Source organism: Mustela lutreola, chromosome 3 (assembly GCF_030435805.1).
Source record: "Mustela lutreola isolate mMusLut2 chromosome 3, mMusLut2.pri, whole genome shotgun sequence".
Lineage (NCBI taxonomy): Eukaryota > Metazoa > Chordata > Mammalia > Carnivora > Mustelidae > Mustela > Mustela lutreola.
This window is the reverse complement of record NC_081292.1, coordinates 47,123,567-47,137,148: the sequence shown is the minus strand read 5'-3', so window position 1 is coordinate 47,137,148 and position 13,582 is coordinate 47,123,567. Positions and strand designations below refer to the sequence as shown.

General features: G+C 34.9%; 1 non-coding gene across 1 annotated transcript; it reads left to right on the top strand.

Moving 5' to 3' along the window:
* Positions 1 to 11,055: 11,055 nt before the first annotated feature.
* LOC131828409 (U6 spliceosomal RNA) lies at positions 11,056 to 11,157 on the top strand. Its single transcript, XR_009352420.1, has one exon. It is a non-coding gene; the product is annotated as a U6 spliceosomal RNA (small nuclear RNA).
* The last annotated feature ends 2,425 nt before the right edge of the window (positions 11,158 to 13,582 follow it).

The window sequence follows — 13,582 nt, the reverse complement described above, 5'->3', positions numbered from 1 at the left end:
CAAGTCTCTTTTTTCTACATCCTTGTCAACGCTTGTTATTTCTAGTCTTATTGATAATAGCTATTCTAACAGGTGCTTATAATCAAATATAATTTACATATTTGATTATAATTTCTTGTCAAAAAGGCAAGGGAAGATATCAATATTGGATCAATTAACAAAACCCATGTAAATTTGGGTAGATGAGAATTTCCTGTATTTTACAAGATGCATTCCATTACAAAGACAATGATTGCCTGCTCAATGCATCTATTTCATGACTTCTTAAATTTTTAAATTTATTTATTTTTTAAAGATTTTATTTCTTTGACAAAGAGAGACACAGTGAGAGAGGGAACACAGCAGGTGACCTGATGCAGGGCTCAATCCTAGGACCCTGCGACCATTACCTGAACTGAAGGGAGACACTTAATAACTGAGTCACCCAGGCGATCCTTGTGACTTTTAGTTTTAAACAATTTTTCCCTTAAACATTTCTGTTCCTTACAATGAGGAGAACGCTGGCTTGGTCCCGAAATCTGCTACTAATCTTTAATATATCATTTAGGTTCTTTGTAATCCATTTTTTATTTTTATACATCAGTGATTTGGGTGAAACAGATTCCAAATAACAGCTCATATTCTTCTATCATTATGAGGTTGTTACACATGGGATGTTACCTTAGACTGAACGGAGAGAATTTCCATTAAAGGTCTCAGTCTGAAACAGTGGACTTAATGTCACAGAGTAACCCAGAAGGAAACAGGTTGTGCATTGGAATTTGTCACTGAAGGAGAAGAGGCTGTGGTGTTCATCCATCAACTCTGTTCTTTGTTGGTTGAGGATTTCCCTGGGTGGGTGGAGCTAACTATCCTGCAGTTCTCTGTAGCCCATGTGCATGGGCTAATTGGTCTTCTAACCATTTGGAAAAAGTCTTGAGGGAGGAAAGCAGGGAGACATGGTAGTGCATGCTTGAGGAAGCATACAGGAAATAAGAGGAGGGCTGAAGATGTGATGAGGACATAAAAATGCCACTTACAGTGCTTGATTAACTGGTCAAAACCCAAGACTCTAGTGTGTGGGCCACCTGAATGCCTGTATGCTGACAAGAGAAAGAACTGCTGTCATCTAGATGGCCCAAGTAGCTAGAAAATTTTAAAATGTCTTTATTACTTCAAATCCATAGGACTTCTCACAGAAACTAACTTTATTTGTGAACTCCTCTATATTTATAGAGTGCTCACTCTTCATCTCACTCCTGCCATTAGCCTAACTGAACTGAATATCATGAAGAATGCAGTTATCAGCATCATAAATTCACTGTTCTTTGATGACTTCAAATCCATTGATCATCTCCTCTATTCCACTTCAGCAAACCTCTCATGGACACACCAATATCTTATAATCAATTGAAACTTCACCACCATGAACTTTAATACACAACTCTTTTCCCATACTTCTTTTACAGCTCTCTTCCCAGAACCCCTCATCATTTAACTCACCTAGATATACTTTTATGACTTCTCCATTTTCTCCCCAAATCTCCCAATCCTTCCTAATACTTATTTTCCTCTCAGGAGAATCTGTACCAGTGATAGGATACATAAATGAGCATATTTAATTCTCTAACTGTAGGATCATTCATTCATTGTTTATTCATCCATTTGGCATTGGAAGTCACAGTGCTAGGGACTGTGGATATGAAGATAAAATGAGAAATTATCCCTCAAGCTGCTCATAGTCTAGGAGAAATAGAGGAGAGCTGCCTTCATGAACAAATAGGAAAAGAAAAAAAAAAAACAGTGTGGTAAGAGAAATATCGAGATGTGAACCATATGAACTAGAGCACCATGAGGGCACTTAGCCCAGTGAGATCAAGGAAGAATTTCTAGAAGTGGTGCTCAGTGACCTGGGTTATAAATAGTAAATCAGAATTATCCAGCTAAGGAGAGGGTGAGGATATTCTGGTTGAAGGACAGAGTGTTAATTAACAAAGGTAATATCACAGCATGTTGAGTGCAGAGAATTACAAGCAGGTCAGTTTTTCTGGTACATCAAGAGTTGAAAAGAGACTTATAAGAAATAAGGAAATCATGACCTGGTGGAGTATTTGTCCTGTGACAGGACTAGGGCTTCAGTTCTTAGGTGATTTTCTATACTTATTTTCTATTTCCTAATGATTTCACTAAAGTTTTCTTGGGTGGCTCAGTTGTTAAGCATCTGCCTATGGCTCAGATCATGCATGATTCCAGCGTCCTGGGATCAAAACCCGCGTTGGGCTTTCTGATCAGCAGGAAACCTGCTTTCCCTCTCTCACTCGCCCTGCACGTGTTCCTGCTCTCGCTGTCTCTCTCTCTCTCTCTCCCTGTTAAATAAATAAATAAATAAAATTAAAAAAAAAAAAAAAGTCTTCACTGGTTTTGAATTGCCACCTCCAGTGGAGATTTTGACTTAAAAAATGTATCTCCATTGTTGTTCCCTCTTTCTTAAAATTTTTTTCCTCAGCTTTGTGGTCATAAAATCCTATCAGAAGGGTTAAGGTGAGGTAAGCAATTTGAGAAAATGGACCAAATTAATCTACTCAAACCTCACACATGGAGGGGTGTGGCAGAGGAAATTGCCTAATCAAGGTAGACAAGATCAGTGCTCTGAGAGCTCTCCTGGGACAGAGCAGTGAGTTCATGAGCGAAATGATAATTTGTCAGCATTTGCTTAGAAGTTGCTTTGATACAGGTGTTTGATTCAGAAAACTAGAAGTAATCTTAGACTCTACCCTCTGCTTCCCTTACCTCCAGGTATCATTTACCAAACCTCACCTTGTATTCTTTACCCTTCCTATTCCAGTGACCTCATTGGATATCACAGAGCCTTTGAAACAAAGCTTCTTGCATAGTTATCATTTGAAAAAATAAAGGGATTCAGCAATGAAATTTATAGCATTTTGGAATAACTGCCTTCAGGGTAATATGGACAAATTTGTATGAGATAGAAACTTGGTCTCAATCGTGACTTTGATATAGAGGCCTTCATATACAGTGATGATAGCCAAGGTGGTTGATACATTTTTCCCTTTATTAAAATTAAAATGGTTAATAATAAAAAGCTCATTAAGTATTAACCTCCACATTACTCAAATTAACAATGCAGACCCCTATGCTCCTTTAAGGACAATGTATAGTTGTTTTGTTGTTGTTGTTGTTGTTATGTTTCATCAGTAACTTTCACTGTTCATTTTAATGGTTGGTATTTAAACAAGGGTAAAGTAGAAAATTATAAATAATGTATGATGCAGATTTATAGCATGGTGCAAACAATGTGCAACAGTTAGAGGGATAGTTAATCAGGTTACTATAGTTTGAGAACAGTTGTATTGGTTAGTTTAATTATTTATGTGAGCACAGCATAGGAAATGGTATTTAATTAATTCACATTTCTATTTCCCTGTATTTCAAAATGCCCTACATAAATGAAGTTCAGTGACCTGCATGTCCTTAGGAAATCTTAGTTCATGTGGATGTTCTCTAGTAAGATTACATTTCCTATTATGAAAACTTATGTATTTTAAAGGTCACCTTTATTTAAAGCATGAGTTGAAAAGGATGCATAAAATCTATCAAAGGGAAAGTGTTGTAAATGTAGAAAAATATTAACATAAGAATAAGAAAGCAAGTGTAATTTTAAAAGACATACACAGGTGGAATAAATCCATTGTGGTTACAGAGCAATCTTGCTTACTACCACACTGACATAAATTTAAAATACCTTAAAATGATTGTACAAGTTGCTGACAAGCATTTTGGATATAAACAACAAAAAAATGTGTCAAGGAACTTTAAATTACATTCTAAGTAACAAGAAAATGGATTTAAATCTTTTGTGCTTTTGCAGCATCAGCTGTGGCTAATAATTTTAATATAAAATGAAGCTTCTTTGTAGTATAGAGAAGTAAATATTTCCAAAATACAAATATACAGATATATTGTTGTATTTATGGTTGACAGATTACCAGTCTTACAAACTTCATAAAATCAAGAACATTCACAGCATGTCATTTTCTATTAGCACCACTCTTTGTGATCAACCAAATGATGTGAGCTAGCTTTACTAGAGGCTAGAAGTCTATATCAAAATCAATTAGGAAGCTAGGTAATAAAAAACAGTAAAAAATATCAGCACTCAAAGTTTTTTAGGGTTGTGTTTAGATCGCTTCATATGTTCACTTACAAAGAGTTAGGAACAACTTTGTTGCAATTCCTTATTACATGCCATACCTTTGGCATTTTATTAGGGAAATCTAATACTCCTAACAACTTTATGGAGTAGGTACTATATTTCTATTTCATAGATAAGGGTAGTCATGAAGAAAAGTATATCTGACACTAAGCACCATATTCCGCACATATATGGGATTATACAGTATTTGTCTTCTTTGATTTATCTTGCTTAGCATGATGTTATGACTCAGCTTTCCTGTCTGAGTGGGGGCAGGCCAGTCAGTAGAGCCAGTAAAACTGTGCCTAAGTCAGGCAAACCTATACCCTCCCGAGTTTGATGGTCAAACTGTACCACTGTCTTGGTTCTGCTGATTAGCAAAAGTGCTGGTTGTGACTGTTACATGGATCCTGCTAGGGGGAACTTAGTCTGCCAAGATCTGAGTGCTGGTCATTTTGAGCCCTTACCCACCTTCTCCATCAGATTCAGATGGTGGTTGAGCCTACAGATTCCCCTGCAATCCCTGTGGGGTGACACTAGAGTGGAGGCTCCCAATAGGCAACCCACAATGTTGGGGGAGATGAACTATTAACTTTGGGCTCTTTTCCCACTGGAGGAAACATAGCTGACAGATGCCCTCTTGGTATGGTGCTGTGCTGGCCTGGGGGTGGGGCAACATGGCGAAAAAGTAGCTGTTTCACTTTTGCGATCCTATCTGTCTTGGTCTCTGTGGTGCAGTGGGGTACTTCATCATCTCTTCCATGTTCTAGGATTCTTTCACTGTTGTTTATCCATGAAGTGTTAAGTTTTCTTTGTGAGAGGGAGTAAAGTCAGGAATGACCTCTGTTGAAATCTTGATGATATCACTCTCCTTTCATGATGTGATTCTAATGAATATCCTTAAACCCCAAAATTCCCATTGGGGTTTAAGAAGCATGCCCAAATGGAATTGTGTTGAATTATGTTTGCTAAGCCTAAAGGTCAAGAAAACAGCTTTTATTAATAATATTCTTTTTCCCTTTTTATCTTTGGAAGATCTACATGCTTAAGCTTTTAAAAAATGTTTGCATTCATCATTAATATCAGTCCAATACCAATATTATTGCATCTGACCCTCATCCAATAATTTTCTCATCCTGGATTCTGTTTTGTGATTAAATGATTAGCCATGATTTTCAACACTGAGCTTTTACTATTTGATATATAATGACTATATAATTTTTGAGTTTTTCTTATTTATTGATATTGTTCCTAAGATATGTACTTTATTCTAAGATGTCATTTGCATCCAGCTTCGAGTGTTTTGTGTCATGACATTGTAAAAGTCCACAAGAAAATGAGACCACCAAGACTATGTAAAGGAACAATATTTCTGCATTGGAGGTAACTTTTGCACTTTTCTGCTTATTTTTCCTGCCTCTAATAATATACTACTTATGAAATACGGATTGTGGAAATTGGAAGGAGGAAGTTGAATGTTGAAAGCTTTGGGCAAATGGAAAAATATATCATCCACATAAAATGTTATCAAAGTTTATCCTTTTGCATTGGATTTAGGACATTTTACTGTCTGTTCCTATGATACAAGTCAGTAAATTTTCCTTGTGAACTGAAAGCCATAGCAGTCTATGTATTCTGCTCATGAGCTTAGGATTCTAGAATTTAGGTTTCCAAAGTAGATGAGGTAATAGGAATAAGTGGGTAGAGGGGAAATGATCCTGGTAATGGCAACAGTTTTTTCTTCCCCTTCTGTACCCCTCTTTAGTGATGTCTTCTTCCCAGAAGTGTGTGTGACTGACACACACACACACACACACACACACACACACACACACGACTTCTGATATCATACTTTCTGAAAATGCTACTGGAGCTCCTGAAAACCAATACCTCTTCTAGTGGAATTTGAGGGTGCCACTATTCTGTTAGGAATTGCCAGGAGCAGTAACAATGAAGCAGATTCCCATCTATGTCAGAAGTTTGCCAAGGCGTCATGTTAACTCTTAGGTTTACACCTAGAGTTGACTCTTGCCATTACTGAAATCATGAAAAACTCCCTTGCTATTTTTTGTTGTTGTTTTTAGATAAAGAAATTGAAGCTTGGAAAATTTTAGCAGTTAGCTATAGATTACATGTTTATTAGTGTCAAAAGCAGGTCTTTGTAGTTCCACTTTGGAAAATACCTAGCTTCCCAAATGCCATATATTTAGTCCATAATCCTCTATATTTTTAAGAATTGTCTCTATTTTATTTTTACCTCAGTTTCCTAAACTTCATCTCCCTTACACACCTCAATTGTAATCAAGTTACAGACAGAACTAGATTAATAGCTCCTAGAAACTATAACCTCCACCGACCCATGTTAACAAGTTATTTTCCTCTCATCCACAACTGTAGGCAGTGATGAATGTGTAGTTCAATTGACTCTTTTTATATCCTGTGCTTAAATTCATAATGGAACTGTCACTCAATGAGACAGTATTTGATGGTCACATTCTAACTGAAAAATTTTTTTCCTGACTGCCTGCAAGTATGTCCCCAAAGATAAAGTTTTAAACTCTTGAATGGTTGGTATATGCCTTTAATTGCATATATTAGCAACCTAACTCATAGATTTCCACAGTTATATTTTCTCCTAAAATAGCCTGATAAATATTTTTTATAACATGAATACTGATTCAAAAATAGAGTAGTTGTATAGGAAATCACTTTCAAGAATTCGTATATAGGTGCTTTGTTAAAAAACAGTTTCTCAGAAAGCATGGAAGATAGGCTTCCTGGGTGTGGAGGAGCGGTTTTTAGGACTGAGTCTAGAAAAAATAGCATTTCTGAGTATCATTTACAATCATAGGAATAAATGAAATTGAACTGAAGAGGATATTAACCTATGTTCCCAGCTTCTTATGTGTAATGAGAAGAGACACAACAGTCTGCAAAGATACACAAAAGAAATTTTATCTGGTTTGCTTTGCCTACTGGTACATTGCACATTTTATATTTCAATTAAAATTTTTAATTAAAAAATTTCAACTGTTGTAAGCATACTTTAACTAACATATTCCTCTGACCTCTAAAGTAAGTCTTTAGTAAGAAGTAATGAACTTGAATATTAACAAGATTCTGATCAAAAGATATGGAAATATATTTAAATTAAAATTATGTTGACATTATGTTAATGTAAAATGGTAACTCTCATCTAGTTTGAGGCTGTTTTAATCAGTATATTAAAATACATTTTAACATCTCACTACTCTAAATCCATGTAAATATGAGAAATTCTGAATTTTCATTTGATACCCTTTTAAATAATTTTAATACATAAAAATTTAAAAATAACTTGTGATCTTTTTTGTCAATTGTAGTACCCAGAAGAAGGATTCACTGGATGTAATATATGTGCTTTAATGTTACATATTAATGCATTTTAATAAATTTCATCTATAATGCATCATCCTGACCTATCTCTGACCAAGATCTGTCCATCTTTCCAGTGGGCTGAACTTTCTACCTGGTAACTCTATTCCATCTCTCCCTCTCATCCTCCCTTCCATCCTCCCTTCCTTCCTTCCTATATCAACCATTATTGCCATCATTTAAAGAATTCACAGTCTGGTTTAGGAAGTGGACATTTGGACAAATAAAATACTGCAAGTTCAGAAGTTGCCCATCCCATGTCTTCCTCCTCTGAACTGATCACCACTTGTATGAGTGGTGGGCTTGGCCCCTGAAATCAGATGTTATTAGATGAACTACCCATTACTATATAATCCTGAGGACAAGTGTTTCCCAATGTTCCCAAAGACATCCTTAAATATTTTATTTGTACTACATAAATAGAATCTTGATTTTATTTTTAGGTTATTATTTTATGGTAGTTTTTGTTGCAAAAGTAAAAAATAAAATTATAATACTAACATATTCATCACTGTAGGAAGTTTATTGATGCTCTAATTTGGAAACAAAATTTACTCTTTGAATCATTTTTTTTCTTTGAGTCATTTTTTTTTTAAGATTTTATTTATTTACTTGACAGAGACACAGCGAGAGAGGAAACACAAGCAGGGGGAGTGGGAGAGGAAGAAGCAGGCTTCCTGCTCAGCAGGGAGCCCGATGAGGGGCTCAATCCCAGGACCCTAGGATCATGACCTGAGCCAAAGGCATATGCTTAACAACTAAGCCACCCAGGCACCCCAGTCTCTGAATCATTTTTTAAAACAACATGTTTCCCCCCCACCAGCCCTCTGACTTGGCTCTTGTTTTATCAGTTTAACTCAAAATATTAGGGAATCCCAGTTTTCTGACATGGAAATTTTTTTTTTAAAGGAGACTATATTCTTGGATTGTCTTTCTTTCTAAAAAAACTTAAAAATACTAAAAGAAAATATAACTCCAGATTGCTGCAGTATTTACTGACAAGGGATGCTATTAAAATTCAGATAGGAGTAAGTATAGGTTTCAGGTTTCAGATATGGTAATTAACTACTAATGAATTCTGAACCTGAGATTCCTCTCCAGTAGAAATGATACACCTATCTTATTACTTTGTTGTGAGGAATAAACCAGGGTACATGAATAAGTGTACCTACCCAGTGACCAACTTATGCTAGAATCTCAATAAATGAAATCTTGTCTTCCACATGTGAGTTTACTTCTAATCTGTAAGTTCCTGGCACATTGTTAAATGAATTATTCTCTGTGTCCTCTTAGATACATTAGTTGACCTTTTTGCCCTCTGTTTTCTTACCTTCTAAATAAGAAATGGAATCAGATAATATTCTAAGTATACTTCTATTTCAAAAACTCCTTTTCATACAGGGATATAAGGAAGATTGACCTGAATTTTTACATTTGAAAAAAATGTAACTATATCCTAGAATACTAAAGTTTGGGATTTGAATGTAAAAATCTATCACTAACTATGAAGCTTTGAATCACTGGTTAATTTCATTGAGCATCAGATCTTCCTCTTCATGAAATAAGGGCAAATAATGTTTATCTCATAAGTTTCACTTGAATATTAAATAGTGTAATGTCAAGAATCAAAGGCTTCTCAATTAATAATAATTATTATAATATTATGCTAATACTATAATCATTACGGTATTGTCATTATTGTTATTTCACTGTCTCAATTTTAGAATAGAGGCTTGAAAAATAATTTTATTGTAAGTTTAGCAAAAAGATTGTCTAAATAATATGTGTATTCAAATTCTTAGGGACCATGAGCCATTAAGGAAACACATGTTCCCTCATATTTAGTTCAGGGAATATTCATCTAAAAACATTTTTAACATTTTCATGTTTTCAAAAAGAAATTATTGAAAAATCTAAAATTTCCATATGCTGGGGCAACAGCAGTAGGGAAAAAAGCAAACCAACTCGGCTCACATAGAGTTTATAGTCTAGCATTAGGATTAGGTGATATACTTTATATCAGTTAGATTTCCAAGTAACAAACCACTTTACAATTAGTGTTTTAAGACAATAAGCAGTTATTATTTCTCATCAATTCTGTGGGTTGGCTAGGAAAGTCTCCTGGTCTGCACTAGCACATCTTGTGGGTGACCTAGAATCTAGAATTTGGATGGAGTACATGGTCAAGGGAGATGACTTGACCAAGGGTCTTTTTTTTTTTTTTTTTTAATATAACATACTTGCTTTAAGCTCCTGCACATGTACTAGTGGGTGCAGAGTTCCCATAAGCAGAAAGAAAGAGTGAGCCCCATGTGTAAGAAAACTGTTAAGTCTCTGCTTAAATCATGTTTGCAGTTGTCCTATTGGCAAAAGCAAAGAACCTAGCAAACGTAAGCCACTGTGGGGTAGAGTACTCAATCTACTACATAATCAGTTGACATGAGATTCAAAACTGGGGCTCTTAGGACCAGGAAAATGGGCTCAAAGAGACAATAAGAGCTGAGGGTAACCTAGCAGTCCAATGGTCTGAGGTTGAATGAAAGAAAAACAGTTACCTCCTAAGGGATCTTAGCAATTGAGAATCATGGAAAAGTCAGGTTTCAGTTGGAGCGGGAAGGGAAGGAAAAATTTCTAAATTGGTGAACAAGAAAAAAATTGAGGGAATAGGGAATTTTGATAAAGAGTGACAATGATTTCCTGAGGGGTTTGGGAGCTGAGAATGAGATCAAATTAAGAGATCAAAAGCCAAGTGATTAGGAGTAAGGTGAGAGTTTGGAGTTTATGCTGGAAATTGGTATAAGAAGAATAAATGTGTATCATAGAAGTTTTTCACTTAGAGTAACCTTGCTGAGGAGATATTAAAATGGGGTATTGTGTTTGCCATAACTGGTTCTACTAGAGAAAACTATTAAAGGACCAGACAAATAGTCATTTCAAGCTTTGCCAGACTCTTCGTGGATCTGTCTGAAGACTTTTCATGACCAATAACAAATGTTGAAACTACTGTGTGTCCACCCTTGAACATTCTTTTCCATTCAGTGTTACTTTTTACTCCTTCGTAAGCATAGCCACCATTGACTCTCCACCATTCTAAAACTTAAAAGTATACATCTCACCCCCTCAGTGAACTATTGAGTGTACTTCTTTTTCTGGCATGTGTTCACTTGACTGATAAATAAAAACAGCTTTTTCTTCTTCTTCTTCTTCTTCTTCTTCTTCTTTTTTTTTTTTTTTTTTTTTTGGAGAAGCTTTTTAATTTTTTGATAAGAGCCTTATAAGTGCTGGTGAGTCTTCCAGGTGAGGGTGAGGAGAGCATCCTTCAGAACATGCAGATTTCTAAGAGGATGTGCAAAGTTCAGCAGGGAAAGTTGAGAGCATTCAGACCTCTAGGCCTCATGTCTAACATCCAGAACACAAAGAAGCGTTTTTAATAGAGGATAACTTTTATAGTGCACACTTTGGCAACACGTGTGCTAAAATTGGAATGATACAGAGAATTTTAGCATGCCCTGCATGAGGATGACATGCACATTTGTGAAGATATGTTTTATAAAATATATGCTCCCTAGGATCAACAAAATTTTCTATAAAGCTAGATGTTTTATGTATATAGGTAAAGTAAAAATCCCCCTAATTTATCTCTACATTTAGACATTGTTTTTAAGCATTCTTATTTTATCTTCACAGTCAAATATAGATTAATCATCTATGAATATATCTAAAGTAATAAATTTATACATGCATGAACTATTATTTATTCTATAAAAATAGATGATTTTCAATTTAATGGTTCTACATTATTTTTAGGAAATTCTCTAGCAGTGCTCCTGATTTTAGCAGACTAAAATTTTGAGAATAAGTTCATTCTACCTATCCATAAACTTCATGATTTTAAAAGTCTTTATCTCACTTCCCAGACTTTATCTTTCCAGTTAGAGGACTCCTCATTTGTAGTCTGTCATTATCCAGAAGGTTCCCCATACCCTTGATCAACAGTAGAAAGGTTAAACTTCACTTTCTAAATCAGGATCTGAAGGAACTTGATAAGAAACAGCTAGAGTCAGGGATCATTAATCACTATCATGCTAGAAACATTGAGAAAAGTATCAAGAAATAAAGCATTGTAATTTGGGACCTTTCTTTTCTTCCTTATTTTTCTTCTTTCAAAATTTGAATAACATAGGTTAAGAGAATTAAGTTTAAAAATTGAGTTACTATATAAGGCTTATGATAAAAATTTGTTTTTGAAATGATACAGTCTTTCAAAATAGCACAGATTTTATATAATGCTTTATTAGTAAACTTGAAGTTAAATTCTTTCTCTTCAGGTTTAATAGACTCACACAAAGAATTGAAAAGCTGGAATTTTCTTATATTCCTCCTTGTCTCTCCATATGCCTTTATATCACTCCCTATCTCCATCCCTCAGCTGCCAAAAAGCCACCTATTAAGCTAGATCTAATATGTATATAATATTTTTCATACCTGTTTAGGATTTGAGGGAAAAACTATTATATATTTATTTTCATAATACTTTGCCTGAAGTAAATGATGGGTTATAATGTGCTCTGCAACCAAACTGACATGAGATTGTGTTGGGAAAAGAGGAAAGGAAGGAGTATGTCTGTATGTGCATGTATATGTATATGTTTATGTTAGAGAAAGAGCTAGAGTGTGAGCAGAAGATATTAAATTTTTTTGAAGAATATAGCACCTCTGTTGGATATATGATGCTGTGGAATTTAGACAACTGAGAGATGGTACATGGGAGATTGCTGATGCTATGGATGTGGATGAATTCATTCAAGGAAAGTGTATAGAATGAGAATTGGAAAAATCCAAGAACAATTTTTGTTCACAAATACAAAATGAAAAGCTCTAAGTAGTAAGAGTTTGATCTGGACTTACAACCAGAAAACTGTTATTTGGTCACTAAGATATACAAATTTAAAAACTAAGATTTTCTTTAGGCTTCAATGGTAGTTATGAGAAGCACTGGAAGAAGCAAATGTTAAACAGAAATTATTGAACATTCCCTATGTGCTTTGAAGCATTTGAATCATATCCTATTGGTTTAAAATTAAAATAAAACCTAAAATGGATGATTGGAATACAAGCAAGTATTATGAGGCATATTTCAGATCCTTTCTATAAGTAAGTTGGAGAAAAAATAGGAGATGTTCATTTGCAAACAAATGATGATTCTCAGGGTGCCTAGGTGGCTCAGTGGGTTAAGCCTCTGCCTTCGACTCAAGTAGTGATCTCAGGGTCCTAGGATCAAGCCCCACATTGGGCTCTCTGCTCAGCAGGGAGCCTGCATCACCCCTCTTTTCCTGCCTCTCTGCCTACTTGTGATTTCTCTGTCAAATAAATAAATAAATAAAATCTTAAAAAATGATGATTTTCCTTGATTATTTATTAGTTATCAAAATCTCTCTAATAAAATTTCGTATACTTAAAGCAAATGCACAAAGTGGCTATCAACATGTAGTTAATTTATATATTTAACATATTTGTATTTCATTGATATATAATTGACACAAAGTATTACAGTAGTTTCAGGTGTACAATGTCATGATTTGACAAGTTTATACAACATGCTGTGCTCCCCACAAGGGTAGACATCATCAGTCACCTTATAACGTTCTTCTAACACTAGTGGCTGTATTCCCTAAATTGTGTGTTTTATTCCCATAATTTATTCATTCCATAATTGGAAGCCTGTATCTCCCACTAACCTTCACCTATCTTGCCCACACCCTACTTAACTATCCCTTAGGCAGTCATCAGTTCTCTGTATTTATGGGTCTCTTTCTGCTTTTTTTGTTTGCTTGTTTATTTGTTTTTTCACATTCCATATATAAATGAAATCATATAGTATTTGTCTCAGTTTGACTTATTTCATTTAGCATAACATACTTTAGGTCCAACCATTTGTTGCAAATGGCAAGATATCATAGTTTTTTTCTTGTTTTT